The sequence below is a fragment of the Hylaeus volcanicus genome, chromosome 2, assembly GCF_026283585.1.
Source record: "Hylaeus volcanicus isolate JK05 chromosome 2, UHH_iyHylVolc1.0_haploid, whole genome shotgun sequence".
Classification (NCBI taxonomy): domain Eukaryota; kingdom Metazoa; phylum Arthropoda; class Insecta; order Hymenoptera; family Colletidae; genus Hylaeus; species Hylaeus volcanicus.
In genome coordinates this window covers 5007657-5026336 of record NC_071977.1, presented here as the reverse complement: position 1 = coordinate 5026336, position 18680 = coordinate 5007657, and the positions used below count along the sequence as shown (strand labels likewise).

General features: G+C 41.4%; 1 protein-coding gene and 1 long non-coding RNA gene across 3 annotated transcripts in view; one reads left to right on the top strand and one right to left on the bottom strand.

Annotated features, from left to right (window-relative positions):
- LOC128872596 (Krueppel-like factor 6) overlaps window positions 1-18680 on the top strand; it is a 439155-nt gene that overhangs the window by 134929 nt on the left and 285546 nt on the right. The gene's annotated exons all lie outside the window — the stretch shown is intronic.
- On the bottom strand, window positions 7455-10872 carry LOC128872603 (uncharacterized). Its single transcript, XR_008456225.1, has 4 exons — window positions 10766-10872; window positions 9825-9932; window positions 8315-8452; window positions 7455-8247 (listed from the first exon to the last, which is right to left on the bottom strand). It is a non-coding gene; the product is annotated as an uncharacterized LOC128872603 (long non-coding RNA).

Here is an 18680-nt window from a genome sequence, read left to right as displayed (position 1 = left end):
TTATTTATCAGGAAGTATGTTAACTAATAATTCATATTCACCATAAATTATACATTCGTCGAGGGATTAGAATAAAATGATGATTTGTGTGGGTCAGGCTAAATGCTTTTCGAAGCAGAGGGGTAACATATTATTCCACTTAATTTTTATATATATATATTACAAATATGTCCCATTTTATCATAAGACAACTTACGCCAGATGACTCCCGGCACGCGGTTTAATACTTCCTTATTTATCAGAAAGCGTGTTAGGTAATAATTTGTATTCGCCAGAAATGTTCCTTACGCTGAGGGATTAAAATAAGATGATGACCTGTGTGGGTCAGAGAGAGAGAGAGAGAGAGAGAGCGAGTGTAATTGTGTATGCCTGTAAAATGTTAACAGGTATTCGGTAAAATAAACAAGTTACTTTCAGAGTCCTCGGTTAGTGTCATCGAAAACGTCAAATGATACCACACGTTAAAGCAACTATTTATGCTTGAAGCATAAAAAAAAACAAAATATAAAGTTTTCATATCCTTTCTCTGAAGAATTCAATGAAGTTACCAAAGCAGATGTTTTTATGTTGTCACTTTAAAAAGAGCGTATTTGGCTTCGTTGATTGAAAAGTGGAGGTTGTTTTACAACTTCCAACGGCTAAAATGTCTAACAACTGTAAAGATTGGGTGTATTTTTAATAGAGTATGCCAATCAATCAGTGGTTATGCATGCCTCGCGGGTTTTAGCTCCCCTCGATTACGGCGGTTTAATCGCAACGAAAAGAAACTTAATCTTATATAAGAGATGCGCGAGCGGTGGGGACACGCGGGTACGCGTTATGCAAATCGGCGTCGTTAGATCCGCGCGAACAATGCCACGATCGACTGCTATAATAAGCTCGTTTACCATATCTGCGGATCGCGATCGTGACGCGTGTTCGCGAGCGTGTGTCCACCTCTAATTCCACAGGAGGCGCTCGATCGTTTACGCGCGTTTATTCACAAGATAGGACCTAATCCAATCCTAATATTTATCTTACTTAAATAGAAAAAATTGCATGTTTGATAATTTCGTTATTCTTGAGATTCTTGGTATTTCGATTTTCTTATTAAAACCTGAGACACGTGGGAATGTATTCGATGAGCTGATCGCGGGTTAATTCAGGCTAGGCGTGTTCACGATTTTTCCGCATGTATCGTTGCATAAGAGTCACAAAGTTATAAGGAAGACAGCGTTAGCACGCATCCATTTCATTGGTCATCGTGTTCTTGACAGCTTTAAAGCAGTCGTAAACCATGGACCGTGCCTGTATCTCCGCGGTAGAGTGTCATTTCGCAATTAACCCGCAGAAAACTTCTAATTAGTCCACTGATTGCTATATATGCTTCGTATGTAGAGGTTCCGTTTTCTCGTTGCAATTATTAATTATTTATTTGAACTTTCATGCTTTGTCGAATCGATGACCTATGACGAGGAAGAAAAAAAATACGAACCATTATTCGTTCATTATTTGTTAGAGTTTCAAAGATCTTCGATGAATTTATTCTTCTTCAAATAACGACATCAGTACATCTCATAACGCGTATATCTCTCCATTTTTTCACGTCTCTAGTTCGTTGAAGGCTCCCGTGATTCCCCGAAGTCTCCATTCGCGGCCATTTGCAAGCCAGCCACTTAAAGGTGATTTAGTGCTATCGGTTTAGACAAGTCACCCGAGAAATAGCTAGTTTGGCATTCTGATAAACGTTCGGCTGTGGTGTCCAGCCGTTTCGAACAGGTAATTGAAACGATCGAGCGTTCGCGACTCGTCCATGGAATCGGTCGAACGTCGAAGACAGAAGTCCATGCAAGCGCGCACAACAGACCGAGAGAGCTTAATGCTGCCATTACCGATGCTGATGAGTCCCCTTCGTTACCAAGCGACCCGTAAATCTCCGCACCTGTGCCTCCCTTGCCTTCTTCCTGGCCTTTCTGGCCGTCTTTCTCCCCATCTTTTACCCTCTTTGTTCCGGTTGGACTCTGGACTAGTTCACAATAGATGGTACAGCCTTATTGTTCGATCCAAGGATTGCTTTCCGCTCCGAGGCTGGCTCGTAAAACCACCGACAGACGATCGCAATGGCTCGCAGACGATGGAATTAATCGCGGATCAGAGCCACACTGCGATGATCGACGATTCGAGGTGTTGTGTACAGCAAAGTTATTCGAGTGAGCTTTTATTGTAACGAAGCTTCGAATACACTCTGCTTTGAGTAATATTCAAATAAACGTTAGGAGTAAAGTTAACCCTCCGTGGGCCGAAATTTTTCTTGCAGGCAACTTGGAATGCATTTACTTTGATATTTTAGGTCGATAATAAATTTTTATTCGAATGAATTTTCAACTGAACTCTGATATACGTACATTTGAACGCTCGAAATAGAAGCCTCGATCTCGTGAATGTATAGATAGCCTTCTGAGTCTCCGAAGTGGTTTAATGTCGCGATGCTGATCAGATCTGGAAAATAAATTCAAATAAATTTGTAAAGTATATTACAGGTGATGACCGAGTTTTTTTTTTTTTTTTTAATTTATCCTTTACATCGAGGATGCCATCCTGTGAAATTATCACGATCTCACCGAAGGAAACGATTCGGCTCGAGTCGTAACATTTTTTCGTTAGCGTCCAGGATGATTCAATGAAACGTGTCCTGGACTCGGGCCCGATGGGATTCTTTCGCGTGGTCCCCATCATCGCAGCTGTTACGATTGCTTTCGGCGACAGGTTAAAAATGAAATTTCAAAATCTACGATTACCACAGCTTGTCCAGAATGGTCAAAAGCACTACGTCCAAACGATACTGCGATATTTTTAATTGATCCGATACTGTTGGACGTGAAAATGTTATCGTGCGAAGAACTTGATGGGAACCGATGACGATCCACGTCAGATTGTAGCTTTGCAATTATTGTTAATCGAAATGAGGAGACTGATAAAAAATCGTTGACATGACAGATCATGATTTTAATACAATGATAGTATATATTACGGGTGGATTTTTATCGAAGATGTCTGTGAAATAGTAATTATCTTGTTCATTTTGTTTGCTTGTTAAGAAAATATTTGTTGAAAAATTAATGTACATCAATACAAGAGAAAAAAGAAAATAATTCAGGTCTGAAACGATTAAATTTACCTGGCAGTGAATGGGTTAATGCTAAAGTGGACCAACTTTCAAAATCACCCGATTGAATTTTATTAAACGAGACCTAACCCAAGCCCATCTTCGTTACACAAGTCCCCCTGGCCACGTGCAATTACATCCCTCGTGACCAGCGACGTTTCCCGCTAAGAATCGTTATCCTCGCAGTTATTCGTCGGATCGTTTTACCCTAACCGTGCACGAGGCGTTATCAGACGAAATCGACATGTGCGAGCGCAGTCTGTGGCCTGATGGAAGCGGAGTATGGTTATTACGCGAATTTCGTTTTCGGGTATTTTTATAGTCGCAACATGGCGGAGGTCAGCGGAGGTCGGCTGCTCAACGAGGACTGATCGGGCTAATTAGATCCGCGATAATCGACGGTGTGGCGTTACGAAAAATTGAATGTATCCGATGATTACGGAGGCCCTCGAACCGCCACTTTGGCGCAATAAACGACATGGAATCGTGACGCGCAGATGGCCCCTTGCCATCTCGGATTCGGCATTAAAGGCAATAACGCCCACGCTATCGCGTATCTACCGCGAGGCGGGCATAAAGATTGCGCTTTAAAAGGTCGAGACTGCGTCTTTATCCGCGCGGCGTTGTTAAAAAAAAAAAAGAGAGAGAGAGAGAGAGAGACAAATTACGCGCGCGGTGCTTCTGCGAAAAATGATCCCGCGGCGATCAGCGGGGCTCCTTGCCCCTGATCTTACCCGCCGGCAAGAGATTCGAGGGAATTTTGCACGGGTGAAAGGCTCGACGGGATTTTCGAAAATTCGCGGAACGTCGATGCGCAGCATTTTCGCAAGAAGACTTTCTCGATACTTCCATGCATGTTTATTGTATTTTTTCGCAGACCGATGGAAGCTTGGATGTAACGATTCGATTGTTCGCATCGTTTACACAAGGGTTAACTTTGTATTTCAGTAATACCGTTGAATTTGTTTTTACTCGGTCGATAGGTTTCACGGAATACCGAGTATAATGAACTCGTGGAAAAATAAATATTGAAATTCAAGATTTAAGTAGCAAATTTGTTTCGTTAGGACGAAGATAAAAATGACAAAATTTGTTTTAAAATATTAACGTTATAAATATGTCGCGAATGTGTTCATTTGATTTAAGTAGCGATCGATTTTATTGCAGCGGAAAAAGGCCAATTCGTTCGGCTTTTTCCTCTAAAACGAGATATTCTAACTCATTTGTTTATTTGTTTATTATCATACGTCTTTAAACAACGAACAACAAGCTACATGTATTCTAAATGATCATAGTTGCGTGTCTTAGAAATCTAAAGTTAGAGAAAGGCGAATTTTTAATATTCCGAGACTTGTCTAACATTTTAAATATCTTTTGAAGTATTAACCTTCGGCGCTCAGAACCATACATCATTATCTTCACTATTTCAAGCTGTATCACCGTGCAAAAGCTCATTTAAATATCGGCGAACCCATTGGGGAAATTCCCTTGTCAGGCGCGGCATTGCGAAACAGTTCAGGCGCGAAGGAACGAAGAGGAAAAGGACGACCTGCGACCCTTTAACGAGATACGATCTCATGGTTCGTTAAGAGACCGACGAGGAATAGGCAAAAACCGGGGATTCGTTACGTCCCGCGTGATTATACGGGGCGTTTTTGATAGTTAGCAGAAATCTCGTTTTAACGGGGAAAGTCTTCTTCGGCGACAATAATATAACAGTGCGAATTAATGCATAACTACAATTTTTTTCTCGTTAAAAATTGCACGATAAAAATATAAAATGTCCAATATTGTAGCTACCACTTTTCCAGAGATTCTTCGAAAGAGATTCTTTTCCAAGTTCTAGTGGTGAAAAGTTTCACTGTTGTATCAATATCAGGAATCGATAAATTTCTTACTTGCCATGTTTTCATGTTGTAATATTTATATTGTAATCCACATCAACATTGCCAAAGTAGTTGACTCCTCATTTACAGATATTAATCTCGTTAATCGATATTAGAACATAACCTTGGATCCTATTATCATAATTACCGTTTACCCAGTGAATATTATTCTTTCCTTTTTCATACATTTTCTTACTTTTAAATAATAATACGATTGTCATGTACTCAAATATTAATTTCAACGGAAATTCTTACGCAAGTGACGAAAATTATAATAATTCATTATCAGAGAATTACAAGTGACAAATTAAATGACAAAAATTAAAAAGAACGTTTGATTCGACGATAAATGATTACCAATCAACGAACACCAATTAAAATGAACATTCATACGTTCCCCAAAGTTTCCATTTGACTATCAACGCAAACGGTTAAATAGAACCATTTCGTTTCCGTGTTGACTCGTAAGTAGGAAGTCGCGCGTTGCGCAAGGAGAGAAGTACGATACTTTCGCGGTGGACGAAACAAAAACTCGCGCGAGGAGTACGGTGCGCGGTTCTGACGCGGCGGTCAGCGTGGTCGCGTTATACGCATATTTATTCAATGCTGGAATCGAATCCTATCGGTCGGGCAAAGCGGTTAAGGCCAAGGTAATTGCATTGTACGCGGTTGTCCTTTCAAACGCCAATCACTGGCGACAAAACGTTCGTCGCGCCGAGGCGAATCGCATTTGCGGCCGTGCGGCGCCGCTCTTAAAGCCGCGCCACGGTTCTCCATCTCGACGCTGTACGCTTTACTTCAGACCGACCTGAGCTCCTCGTCTCGCTCCTCGAGCTGCCTGCTTGACGTTTCTCAGCTCGAACGTTTCGATTCGCGAAGGATAAATAGAGACGGGGGCCGGTCGCGCGACATCTGCGCGATCCTGCATTCAGATGTGGAACAGATTTCTCGAAACGTGGCCAAAATTCAAACGATCATCGGTACAGGCTACGATTTACGAGTTGTTACGATTCGCAAACTTTCGTTCGCAGGATTAGATATTACCCTGCATACAGTTTCCAAGGCATTTACTTTGATAAATTCAGATTGACAAATGGATCTATTTAAGCTGGTAATACGACGAGAGAAATTAAATCATCGAAATGAATTTAATTAAATTATTTAAACATGTAACACTTAGATAAATTACAAGCATTTGTACATTTTTGACGAAGAAAGAGTACCTTGGATTTTTTAGACGAGGCTCATTAAAAGTTTCTTAAAATCATTCATATTAAAAAGAAGTATAACATATAATCATATAAGAATTTTGCAAAACAAAGTGTCAGGTAATAATTAACCAATAAAATTACGTGTAAAACTCCTCCTAATTTCAAATAGACATCAACATATATATCATTTTCATTCGTCACTCGCCAATCGTCGAATTAAATGAATCCAAGAAATTTCGGTCAGGTTTCGGAGAAATCCGTCCGTCAGCTCGAGACCCGGACGATCTCGCGAGCGTTCCCTGTAAATTTTCCGCGGACAGACGAAAAAAAAAAAATGGACAATTTACGGCGGCAATAAAGTATCGCGGAGTTTCATTTACGCGCCTCGTAATCGTTGGCGAAAAACGTTACGCTTCCGCTGGCGATTTTATGCTTTATGAATGGTCGCCGTCGGGAAACCGCTGAGAAAATTTCTCGGATGGTAGCCTTTTACATACTCGCGGGTCCGCGCGGCAGCCTGGCCGTGGAATCTCTCCTTCGCTATTCTTTACGAGAGAGAAAACAGTGGACTCTGGAAGGCATCGGGGCCTTCTGCTCCGCTGGTTAGCTTGACTGCGTTTCAGCGGCTGGACGGGGAGGAGAGGCGGTATGACAATCACGTAAACGCTCGGAAACGACGCCGGTTGAGTCCACGTAGATCAGAAGACGGCGGCCGCGTTTGTTCCGCCGTTGAACGATGCACATAAATGAATAGTCTTAGGGCGTTCTTAAACGGTCCTCGTCGTCCTCTATCTTTGATTTAATTAGAAGGTTATGGCGGAAATGACGCGATATTCAGCCCCGTACTTTACTGCCGGATTAGCTTGCCTTTTATATACCCCGGTATATATATGTACGCGGTAAACCACTGGCCGAAGAATGATAACTGCTTTCCATAAAACACGCTAGATTACCGGTGTTTCCGCGGAAGGCTCTAATCGGCTGTTTTCAAACGGCTATAGCGATAATCCCCTTGTCTTTGCGAAATATCGTTCTCCCTATTAAATTCGTAAAAATCGTTCCTTTACCGTCCGAAATTATGGCTTCAACGGATCCTGCATTTCGTCCGTAACGCGAAATGTCATCGAGGATTGTTAGTTCGAGGGAATGACACACCCAACTTGACGATCTTAAATTGCTCGTAAAGCCGCGGAGCCCTGTAAAACAAATCCTCGAGACGCAGAAAGGATCTTCGAAGTATATTTATGCTCCCAACGAAGGCCCATAGCAGAGGTCGGCAAACTTATTATTGAGAAGGATCGAATGAGACGAATTGCGAGGAAATTTTATTTATTTTTTAGAAGAATTGCAGGACAATATTTGTACACTCTTTATTCACAATAGGCAGAATGTAATTGCATGTAAATAGATTTTTGTTGGAAATTAACGAACAGTATATCGTGGATTCGATGTACTACCAAAGGATGAGAACGTTTACTCTTTAGTATGACACAATACTGTTATGTAGGATTCGTTTCTTTACAATAATTATTTCAAAATTCGTACATATGTTATTATTAATGCAAGGATTATAGTAGCATTCAGGATGTCCAGTGTCGAGTTAGACCTATTCTTTTCGACAAATTCATAATTTTTCAAAATCAATCGCTAATGCTGAAGCATATTTAGGTGGCTAACCTAAAAATTATTATATTAAACGCGCGAAGAGAACTCAAATCGCACGATCGAAGCGTTCCCTAGCTCCTATAGATCAAAATCAACACGATCTTCCGAATCAAGCATGATCAAACGCTACTACGATACAATAATGTCGTTCGTCAAGTTAGCCTTCTATCTTTCGATCGATTCATCATTTTCTGAAACGTTTCACTACCTAATGCAATTTTTCTCAGCTCGTGCGAACTTCTCTCGTACAACATATGGTATCTCCGTACCGTCGTGATCGATGCCGCTTGAACAAGCTGATCGCGACCGACCAGCACCGTCGGAGATGGCATATGTATAGCTGTAAGAAGTTCGCGTAGGCGGTTGGTAAGCCGTATTGACGTTACTTAACCACTTAGGTTACTTACGGCCGGTGCTGTTATTGTCGAACGTGCTAATAGATTGGCGGCTTCCATTTCTTCAGTAATAATAAATTATCAGGCCTACCGGCAGCGTGTCGTAACGCGAGTAGACTCGTGCCACTCGGGGTTCGAAGGGTGAACCACCTGAAAAAAAGCGTCAGGTAGCGGCAGGGCAGTGAATAACGAAGGGTTTTCCAAGAGGTGCTCTACGAGTTTGATTTTTAATGCGAATGAGAGTGGATTGCTATGAGATTTAGAATCCGAAAAGAGAATTTCAAATAGGACGTTGAATTCTATGGTATATGTTCCTTATGATTTCTTTTATATTACGTTGTATAAATACGCAAGAATTTGAAAATACTAACGTGTCCAATTAGAATTAATTCAACTCTTCGTCTATTACTTTATCAAGTCTATATATTCAGCTTTTGGTAATTTTGTACATACTACCAGGTTATCATTTTTAGACTCGTGAAACTTTATATAGATTTAATGAAGAAGATTTGAAAATATGATTAGGTCCTTGTTTTTTTTTATCGAGTCCTATTGTTTCTTGAAGCTTCTTAAATTCAGTATTACAAAATTATTTTATTATTTAAATCCAAAATCAATTTTAAAATTGGTAAATGGCATTATTACGTCAGAGAAACCGTGCTCCTATTATTTATCGAAAAGTCTACGCACTGACCCTGTATCGCGAGAACCAGGGAAAGTAACAAACTCGAGTCGCGAAATTCTGCGGTCACGTTTATTGAAACCAACGAACGCACGAAACAAGGAAACGGCAAGTTCGTTGTAAATCAAACCGAATATGAAGCCATTAAACTTTCCACGTTACAGACGGTACAACGTTGCAACCGTTCTTAATAAACATTACGTATGCAAGCATTCGTAGCAAAAGGTATCGAGATATCGTTGGAACGTGTGCGAGTCCTCGGTTTTACGGCCCACGACGGTGGTATTTCCATTTCATCGATTGGATGCAAAGGTGGATAAAATAATATTTCCTGTAGTAAATAGTAAATATTAGGTACACTGGAAAGTAATGTCGTTTCCTTTGATATTAAATTCAAACAAATTTTTAATATATTTCGATTTTTAATGAATTATGTAACGTCCCTCGTTATCAACATCCGTTTGCCATCTAGCGTGCAAATTTTCAATGCCCGAGCGATAAAAATCATCGAGTTGACGAGTGATAAACAAGTATTTAAAATTGCACAAACGACATTAATTTCCACTCTTAAATGGTATGCAGACGATCCTTCACAACAGACACGAATTTCTCAAATTAGTCAATTAATTAAAAAGAAAGTTTCTGAACAACATAGTGGTGTAAAAATTAAACAATAAAAGAGAGATGACAAGCACGTTCAAATAACTACCTGAAATAGTTAGAAAATAGATTCAAACTATACCTGATTGTAATAAAATACTGAAGATATTAAAAAATCAGAATAAAATATTTAAAACATTTACAAAATTTATTCGAATAGTAATAGTATATTTGAAATACTTTTCTGTGGAGTTTACTCCGCCTTGATCGATAGCCATCTTCCCGCGTAAAATCTTTGAGAGACAGTTTCGTCCTTTCACCATCCGCGACGTGTCGGTGCTGTTTAGTCTGCGAGAAATAAATAATTTATTTTTTTCAAGTCATTTCGATCGAACAGGAGCGTCACGAGTGCAAGTCGTATGGCCAAGCCAGTTCAACTTCCTCCTTTCGACGGGGAGAAAGTCATTGTTGTTCGCGGTTTCAATGAAGTTTAAGCAACCCACCACGGTTCACGGATAGATCATTGTGCCTTTGTGGCGCCAAGACATTGTTACACCAACGCGGTGGGTGTGCATTGTTTTATGGGGGCTCCTGCGATGGTGGGATTTCCCTGCGTCACAAAATGCACGCGTCTGGTGCTCGTATAAAATAAACGTCTCAATTATCGACATATCTTTTGACAATTATCACTTTTGAAGGGTGATAGAACCTTCACTTTTTGTTTATACTACAATATGAGGCGATGGAGAATTTGATAAGTTGCAAACAGTGGCTTTTGTTACATTTATAAATATAATAGATTGTCTATTTCAAACGGCTAAAGCACTGATCACAGACAGATCTGCATTCGTGCGAGGTAATTTTGTGTTTTGGAGTATTCAGACACCATGCACCATATTCAAGATTTTTTCGAACCACCTGATTATCATGGATGGCTACGATAACGTTTACCTGTACTACTGAAAGAAGTACTACTTCGATCCCTTGCAATATATCGACATATACGTTTCTCTATATTTATGTATCATCATCAACTATTTTTATCTATCGATAACTGAACAAAATGAACGTGTTTAAAGATTGATTGACGCGCACAGTTAAATATAAAGTTACCGCATTAAACGCGATAGATTCTAACGGAGTCTTAAATGCTCTGTCTACAATGTTAATAGCACATTTACCACGTTTGTTCGCGGCGCTATCTCTCTATTTTTATAGACAGAGGCAACAACGTTTCACTTTCATCTCGGATGACTCGAGCAGACGATGTCGGTGGATCGAATTGCGATCCGTCCGCATTTAACACGGGCTGGATCGTGATTTTAACATTTATTTCGAGCACGTTCCGCTGGTGTAATCGAAGGAAACTCATGCAGCCTGATACACCTACAGTCACGTACACACCGAGTCTGACAACACGTGCCGTGTTCTACTTGCATGATCCGCCGCGATCGCTCTCTTGCACGAGTCTACATAATCAGTACTCGCTCGTACCAGTTTATCGTTTCGGACTGAAAAATTCATCGCGAAAATCCCATTCTACCCAGGTAATCCGACATACTTCATCGAGCAATTTAACGAACTCGATAATAATTATAATATAATTTTGTCTTGCTCTTTCTGGTGTTCTTAGTGTAATCGTTAAAGGCGGGTATAAATATTGAATTATTTAGAGTAATCAAAACTTTTGTAAAACGTAAGGATAATTTTTCTAGAACGCGTACGAATATAATAATATTGGGTAAAGGAAATTATTAATTTCTTTATTTCTCATACAGTTGTTCATTCTATATTTTATTTTGGTTGCATAACACTTCAGGGATCTTCTCGTGAGCCCTCTTCGGCCTTATACAGGGTAGATAAATAATTTTAAAAGTTTTGTACATATGGAGACCCATTGTAATAATATTATGAATATATTAGAGAAGTGGCTAATATATATTGATGATCCAAATTAAAAAGAGTCACAATGTATTAAATAGAAGTAGTGAAAAATGAAGAGAAAATACCAAAGAATAAATCTTCAAAAATTGTGAGAAATCGATATACAAGTCCAAAACTTAATAACCAACACCGCAGGACGTAGACATCCTGAATAGAGAAGAGTTACTCGGGAGAAACATGCTTAATTAATTTTCAATCGAATAACTGTTAGTTATAGCCATTTCAAGTGGTACATTATGGCAATAAAATATAATACACTACGATATAAATTGCAAGAATGTAATGTGTAAAGCGGCCGTAATCGACAAGAGACGACGCGAAGTAATTAAATCGAAGCAGTTCTACCAAGGAGCACTCGATTTATTCAAGGGAACGTGAGAATTTTAATTCTCGATGTTGCGTAATTCGCTTTTAAAGCGTGCTAATCAGGCGTTAAAGCGGAGGTAATAAGCGGCAAGGAGAGCGGCAATTATTATTAATTACACCGTATACCGCGTGGAGATTGACAGCTTCCATATTTAAACTGAAATCCCCTCGTTATGTAATTGCACGAGGCAACTTCTATTACACGTACACGGGGCTTCGCGGAGCGCTGACAACACGTGCCACACTTCTGCCGCATGATTTGCGTTACGTGCATGCGCAAGGATTCGCCGTGGTACACGTAGAAACTGTTCCCGGACCCGTCGACTTCGCGGTTGCTCTCCCCAGCTTTCGTGCCAGCAAATCGGAGGCTGCACAAGACTTTCACCCGTGCTCGAGGCTGAAAAAATACCCTGACTGTTTCGCTGGGAAAATTAAAAGCAGCGCCGATCCGACGAGATAACGCGCGACAAGATTTCCTCGTTTCGAGGATTTGTGTTCCGGTATCCGAGCGCCATCTGGAGCAATTTCGAACAAATTGGAAAGCTTTGTTCTTCTTTAAATGATAAGATTGTTCTTCTTCTCTGGACATTCAGACGTAACGTAAAAAAGGTCGCATTGGAACGATCGTCGTAGGAATAAAAATTTGCCAGTTGGATGCAAAACTTGTGCGAGTACCATTTTTTTTAAATTTGTCCTAGCATAAATTTATCCTACATAATCACTAACCAAATTTGCTAGGTAAAGGATTGATGGAATTTTTAATGAAACTTGATCAAATTTTCATTGAATTTGGCAGATATTGGGTCTTAATAAGTTGCCTGTTAGCGGATGTAGGTTTTTCTTTATTTGGATACATAGTTTTCGAGATACAAATCAGAGCTCTTCTATTGTTAATAAAACGCGAGGAACGTGTAAACTTTTATTATTCCAGTATTATTCCATTTGTCACAAAAATCGTATGTCGACAACTTTGCGTCGCGAATAAGAGAATGTTCCTGTAAATAAAGCTCTCAAAAAGTCAAAGTAAAGACACACATTGAGTATACAACGAGTCTAACCGAATCCCCACCATATTAACCCTAATATTCTTAAAGCACTAAAATTGCATTTCGAGCTTCCCAGACAAACTCGCAGAATATCTTCGTAGAAATCGCTCGGTCGTCCGCATCGATGCTAGATCGACCACGAGAGAAAGAAAAATCGATGAAAATCACCGGAAATCCCAGCGGAGCGACGTCCTCTTGCGAAACGTTCGAGACGAGACAGTTTCCTCGCGTGCTACGCTTCCCCGAAATTAATTACCTCTCCTTTCCCCGGCGGCGTTTCGAAATTCTCAATTAAGTTGCACCGACACGCTCCTCTCTTTGCCGCGCCGGCGCTAATTAATTCTTCGTCCTTTTGCTTCGGCGGTGGTAGCGCGAAGTAAACGTAAAACCGAGTTCTAAAGGTACGTAACTCGGCTACACGTTATGAAGATAATATCGATGCTCAGTTTATACAGTTAGACGGTCGAGGCGGGCAGCCCTTGTCCTGCGAAGATATACGAGGCTGGATTTATCGCGAACGTTAACGTGCGCACGGGGGTGGGGAAAACGTTTCGTCGGGGACGTTCAACCGGTTTACGGACCAACAGGTCCACGGTCAAATCGAATAATCTCGTTAAAACCGTCCTTACGGTTTGGGACACCCTTAACGCTGCTCACCGTCGATTCCGGATCGCGGCGAGAAATATGGCAAAAAATCTACGTGTTACGAGGGGGGCTGGAGAGGTAGAAGGAGAGGCGTAGTTACGTCGGCGAAGGCGGAGTTATTTTAACGAATGTAATTATCCGGACGACTCGCCCGATTATAAGCGTACGAAACGGTCGACCGCTTCTGCGCGGTTGGGGGGCAGTTCCGACCGTTTCTTAGCGACCATCGCCCAGCGTGATCGTATCGGGATCCTACTATTAGTACGGTGATATATGTCATCATTATATCCTCCTTATTGCGTTAACCGCATCCTGTGATTTATGTCCAACGACCTGCTTCACTTCCGTTCTTTTTCTCTCGTTTATGCTCGACTCGTTTCGCCAGCGATTCCGTTTGATATAACGTGCCAATGTGGTCCCACGATGTTTATGGTTGTTCCTTTATACGTGTTCTGTGCTTGTTTTACTTTCTTGTGATAACATTCACCCACTATATTGGCTTCTGTGCTGCAAATGTTAGGATATTTACTGTAATTCAACCTTTATTTTAGTATAAAAGTAGAAAGTTTAGGATATGGTCCGTCCTCTCAAGTACCACTGAGGGCCCTTCTTATAGTTTCCCGTATTCTCCCATAAACCTCGCGTAAATCTCTCGTAGTGGAACTGACCGATTATACACCGTCTCACAGACGCAGAAGCCAACGTAAACAGAAATTTTTGTACAGAAGAATTCGATGCTAGCCTCTTGGTATCCGAAGTTGTGGCAAATTCTTGAAATATTCCCGGGAGGATTCCCAGAAAACTGTTGAAAAAGTTTCGCTATTCATGTGGGACACCGTTGGCAGCTGTTACGGAAGACACGGCGCGCCTGACGTGATTCACATCGTGTACGCGAATAGCGGTAGTGCTTGCACAGTAAACATCGGGAATATTGGTATAATATGTAGATCTAAGCATGTACGTGGGTTGTCGGTAATGCTCCCATAAATCAGGCCCTCCATTGTTTTCCTTCATTGAATGACCCGAGCGTTGCTGCACGGTAGTCTCTCCCGCATTCCATATTTCTGTTCGGTATATTGCTGGCATCCGGTATAAATCTTACCGTTTCGAGCATTAAGACTTTCTTATTGGAAGCTCGGTCCTGGATCGTTTTTCAGCGTCGTTTTGGAGCAGGTGCGGAACTCTCTGGCTAGGATTTCGATTAATCATCCACCTTCCCGTCGATACAATTTACAGGGATGAATGGAGAAATGTTGTCAGTGGATGCAGATTCGAAATATTTCTCTGTAAGCTGTTTAGTATTAGGGCGAGAGAGTGGAATTGGTATTTTGAGCGTGATTCTTTGACTGGTGTGTGATTGTTGAAGCAGAGTCAAACTGCTTTGAGATTCTCGCTATGAGATTCTGACTGTAAGACCCCTAACTCTATGATTCCGACTCTGAGACTCTGACTTTAGGGCGAAGCAGATATGGAAGCAGAGAGATGTTGAAGCTGGGACTCCAACTCTGAGACTCGGACCCTGAGGCTCTGACTCTGAGAGAAGCAGACGTTGAAGCTGAGACTCTAACTCTGAGACTCTGATCCTCGGATGTTGAAGTATTCGTTGTACATGCAAGGAGCGATGTAGTATTATAAATAATAAACAAAGTGTACAGCAATGGGTGGAATAAATTGGAGCGAGGTTCGAGATATTTCTCTGTAACCAATTCAACTCTAAGAGTAGTCAATGGATTTATTCATCTAAGTCTAATTCTTTAAAATAGAGTCGAAGCATTGGTTAACCATGGAGAGATATTTTTCTGCAAATAATTCTGCTCTAGTTATAATGAATGGGTTCATTTTACTAACCCGAACTCTTTGACTTGCGTGTGCTTGAGAGTCAAAGCATTCATTGTACACGTGTAAACTTACACGAAACAGCAAGGAGTGTCACAGAGAGCAGATATTCGGTCACCTCACCGTCCGAAATCGTCGATCAAAGTATCGTTGCTGCAAGTATCGCAAGGGACGAAATCGGATTACCAAGGATCGGAGCGTCCACGGAGCGCGTAATCAACGCGGTTGCACGATTAACGTTATAAATATTCCGCTAATGCGCCACGTTGCGCAAGAGTTTCACCTCCTTATTGCTACCAGCTGCGCACGGAGAGTCGGGCGCTCGCATTTGTCGATGATTTCATACGTTACTTCTAAAGCCGCCCCGCATGCTGCACTCCATGCAAGTGGAGGGGGAGAGGGCGGAGGTATATCTCTGAGTCGCGTTGGAAATCACTTTCATAGTCCCGTTTTTATGACCGAAAGTTATAATTTATCGGCCAGCCGATCGGCGTAACGCGCGAAACGGATTACACGGGGAACGGTTCGCAGACGCCATCGCTCGACCGTCCCGTCTGCGAGTGCATTTAAAAACTTCCTAATCCATTAACGAGTTAAAGACACGGCGTGGGAACGCGAGAAGACTCGGGTCCGTGCGTGAACGCCTCCGTACTGTTCGACTAGCGGTCATGTCCGCGTTCATAAATGTAGATCGGGCGTCCGCGCTCGCTGATAATTAAGACCCGCCTCGTCCGCCAGAGCCGTCTCGCCGGCTCGTTAATTAGGAATTTTCCTTTTCAGAGGTCATTTTTACGCGGTGGACTCATTTGCATTTAATCGCGACCGCGGCCACCGTCGTTTCGTCGTGTTACGGCTTCGCTCCGTAGCCCGTGAAATTGCCATGTCTCGTTGCGAAATCGGCGATCGCCGATCGATCGTAGGTGTAAGAGGAACAGAGGTAACGGGGGCATGGGCCTATTCTTCGAAATAAGAAAGAGTGATCGCGAGATTTACGTTTGTTAGGTTGCGAGAAGGAGTTCCGTGCTTTGTAGCAGGTTCGTGCTGCAGCTTTGTTCGAAATTCAAGTGTGTTTTTGTTGAACGTTTATTATTTAAATGAACATTCGACACTCGGAAAAACTGAGACGCTCAAGGGGTGAAATAAACTGGTGTCCTCCTCGGGTAATATTGACCTCTGCAGTGTTGTTGGCTGTCTGTTCTTCTGTGCAGCTTGTGTGCCTCAAAGAGTTAAAACAGCCCAAGTCCATTTCCTGGTCACTTAATTTCCAATTGTCCTGATCGCTCAGCTTTAGACGTAACAGGACGCACGAGTGTTTGTCGACTGGTTTCATCGAAAACTCCGCAAAGTATCCGTCAAGCAATTCACCCAACGTCGCGAACACGGCGATCCTTCGGCACGTGGTTTGTTTGATGTTCCCCGTTTGCAATAAAGCAATCGCTAACAGTGGCGCTAGATGAAATTGTGTTTCATCGATTTCTAACGCGGAAGCTCATCCCAGGTTGGATTCGCGTTGGTCGACGCAGTATAATCGATGTATTATATTTTGACGGGGGTAACACACCTATATTTGGGGTCGTTAATGCGCGCGCGCCGTGTCCAAAGGAGCCGATTCAATTTCAGCGGGCAATCACGGCGCATTACGGAAAATAGGAGAAATCTGGCGAAAGTAAACGTAACATCGGGCCGCGGCTCTTGCAATCGCCGCCGTAATAATGCAATATGTAATAATAATAAGAGGATAATAGCGCATCGGGGCTGCCAGAATGTGGGCAAACATAACGAACCTCGCGCAACGCGTTTTCACCCTGTTAGCTACGCCTCTGAATAGTTCCCTCTCTAATTTTACGATCATCGACTGGTCGATTGGTCGTGCGAGCGAGGAGCGCTCGTAAATACGACGCCTGGGACGTCTCGAATCGTAGATAACGCTTATTAATTGTACGATATCGTAAATGTTGCGTAAACGAGGTGGTATACGGCGCAGGTTGCTAGCCTTTATTGCCACGTTACGCAATGGCATGATATTTTCCAGCTCGTCGTATTTGAATTATCGAGTTGGTACGCTGTGAAATATTTCTCTGAATGCGAAAGAAAGCCATGCTTTAGTTCGAGAGGACGATTTTTTAGCGTGTCCGTCTCGAATCCTGTATTATTAATCTGATTGGATCGTTCTTGAACGTGTCTACGATTAAATAATATCGAATGCGACAGAAGTAATTGCACTGGTAGACAGTGCGTTGGCTGTGAACAGATTCTGGAAAATGGAATAGAAAGGATTTTTATTAGGTCTCTAAAATTCTATTTAAATTCATCGATGCGCATGGTTGTACACCTCTAGGTAAACTATGTTCTTTGAAGAGAATACGATACTGCTGGATTAATCTATAAATATTAAAGCTCTACTATTTATAATGGAGTAGAGTCTCAGAGTAGACCCCTCTATTGACTGTTGCGTAACAGGTTTGCAGATCAGATATTGGCTGAAGATTCTTGAACCTCTTCGAAAAATCCATCAGTCGATGCGTGTATTCGATATAGTCTTGGACATGATTCCCGTTTAGAAAGGTCATTGGAAACTCTCTTTTCTAGAGAGAAATGTCCACTTCTACCATCGGCAGTTATTTATGAATATGCGATGTATGCAAAGACGAGAAACGTACACTGAACGTGTGCACGTGTACGTAACATCTATAAACATTATGCATATATTTTTCACATTAGAAAGAAAAGTTAATGGTCAGAATAATCACAGGCGAAGATCTATATGCTAGAAGCAAAGAAAAGGAAGATGGAACAACTGATTTTAGTTTTCGTGTTTCGTGGCAAAATAAGATGAAAATATAAGAAAAAACATTATTTTACGTGAGCTTTCTTTTTAGGAAAAATTCAGTTTTTAATTTCGTCGGACACGCATGCGATTGAGTGCAACGCGACGAACTCGTCTGTCTATTACTCACTCGTTCTACTTACGTTGGTGGTTGCGCACGTTGATAGTGGTGTAGTACTACATGCTTTATATGGATATAACTATCAGGGTTAGAGTATAGCAAGATCGACAAGAAGCACTAATGTAAGAGAAATATTTCATAAAAACATTATTTAAATACCATTTATTCTTTAATATCGTCGAATGCTAACGAATCGATCACTTTTTATGGTAGCTAGGTCAATTGTGACCGTTATAAATTTCATTTTTTGATTAATTGTATTAGTTCTGATAAGATTCTTTTACTTCGTCAATTTTTAATCACCAAACCTT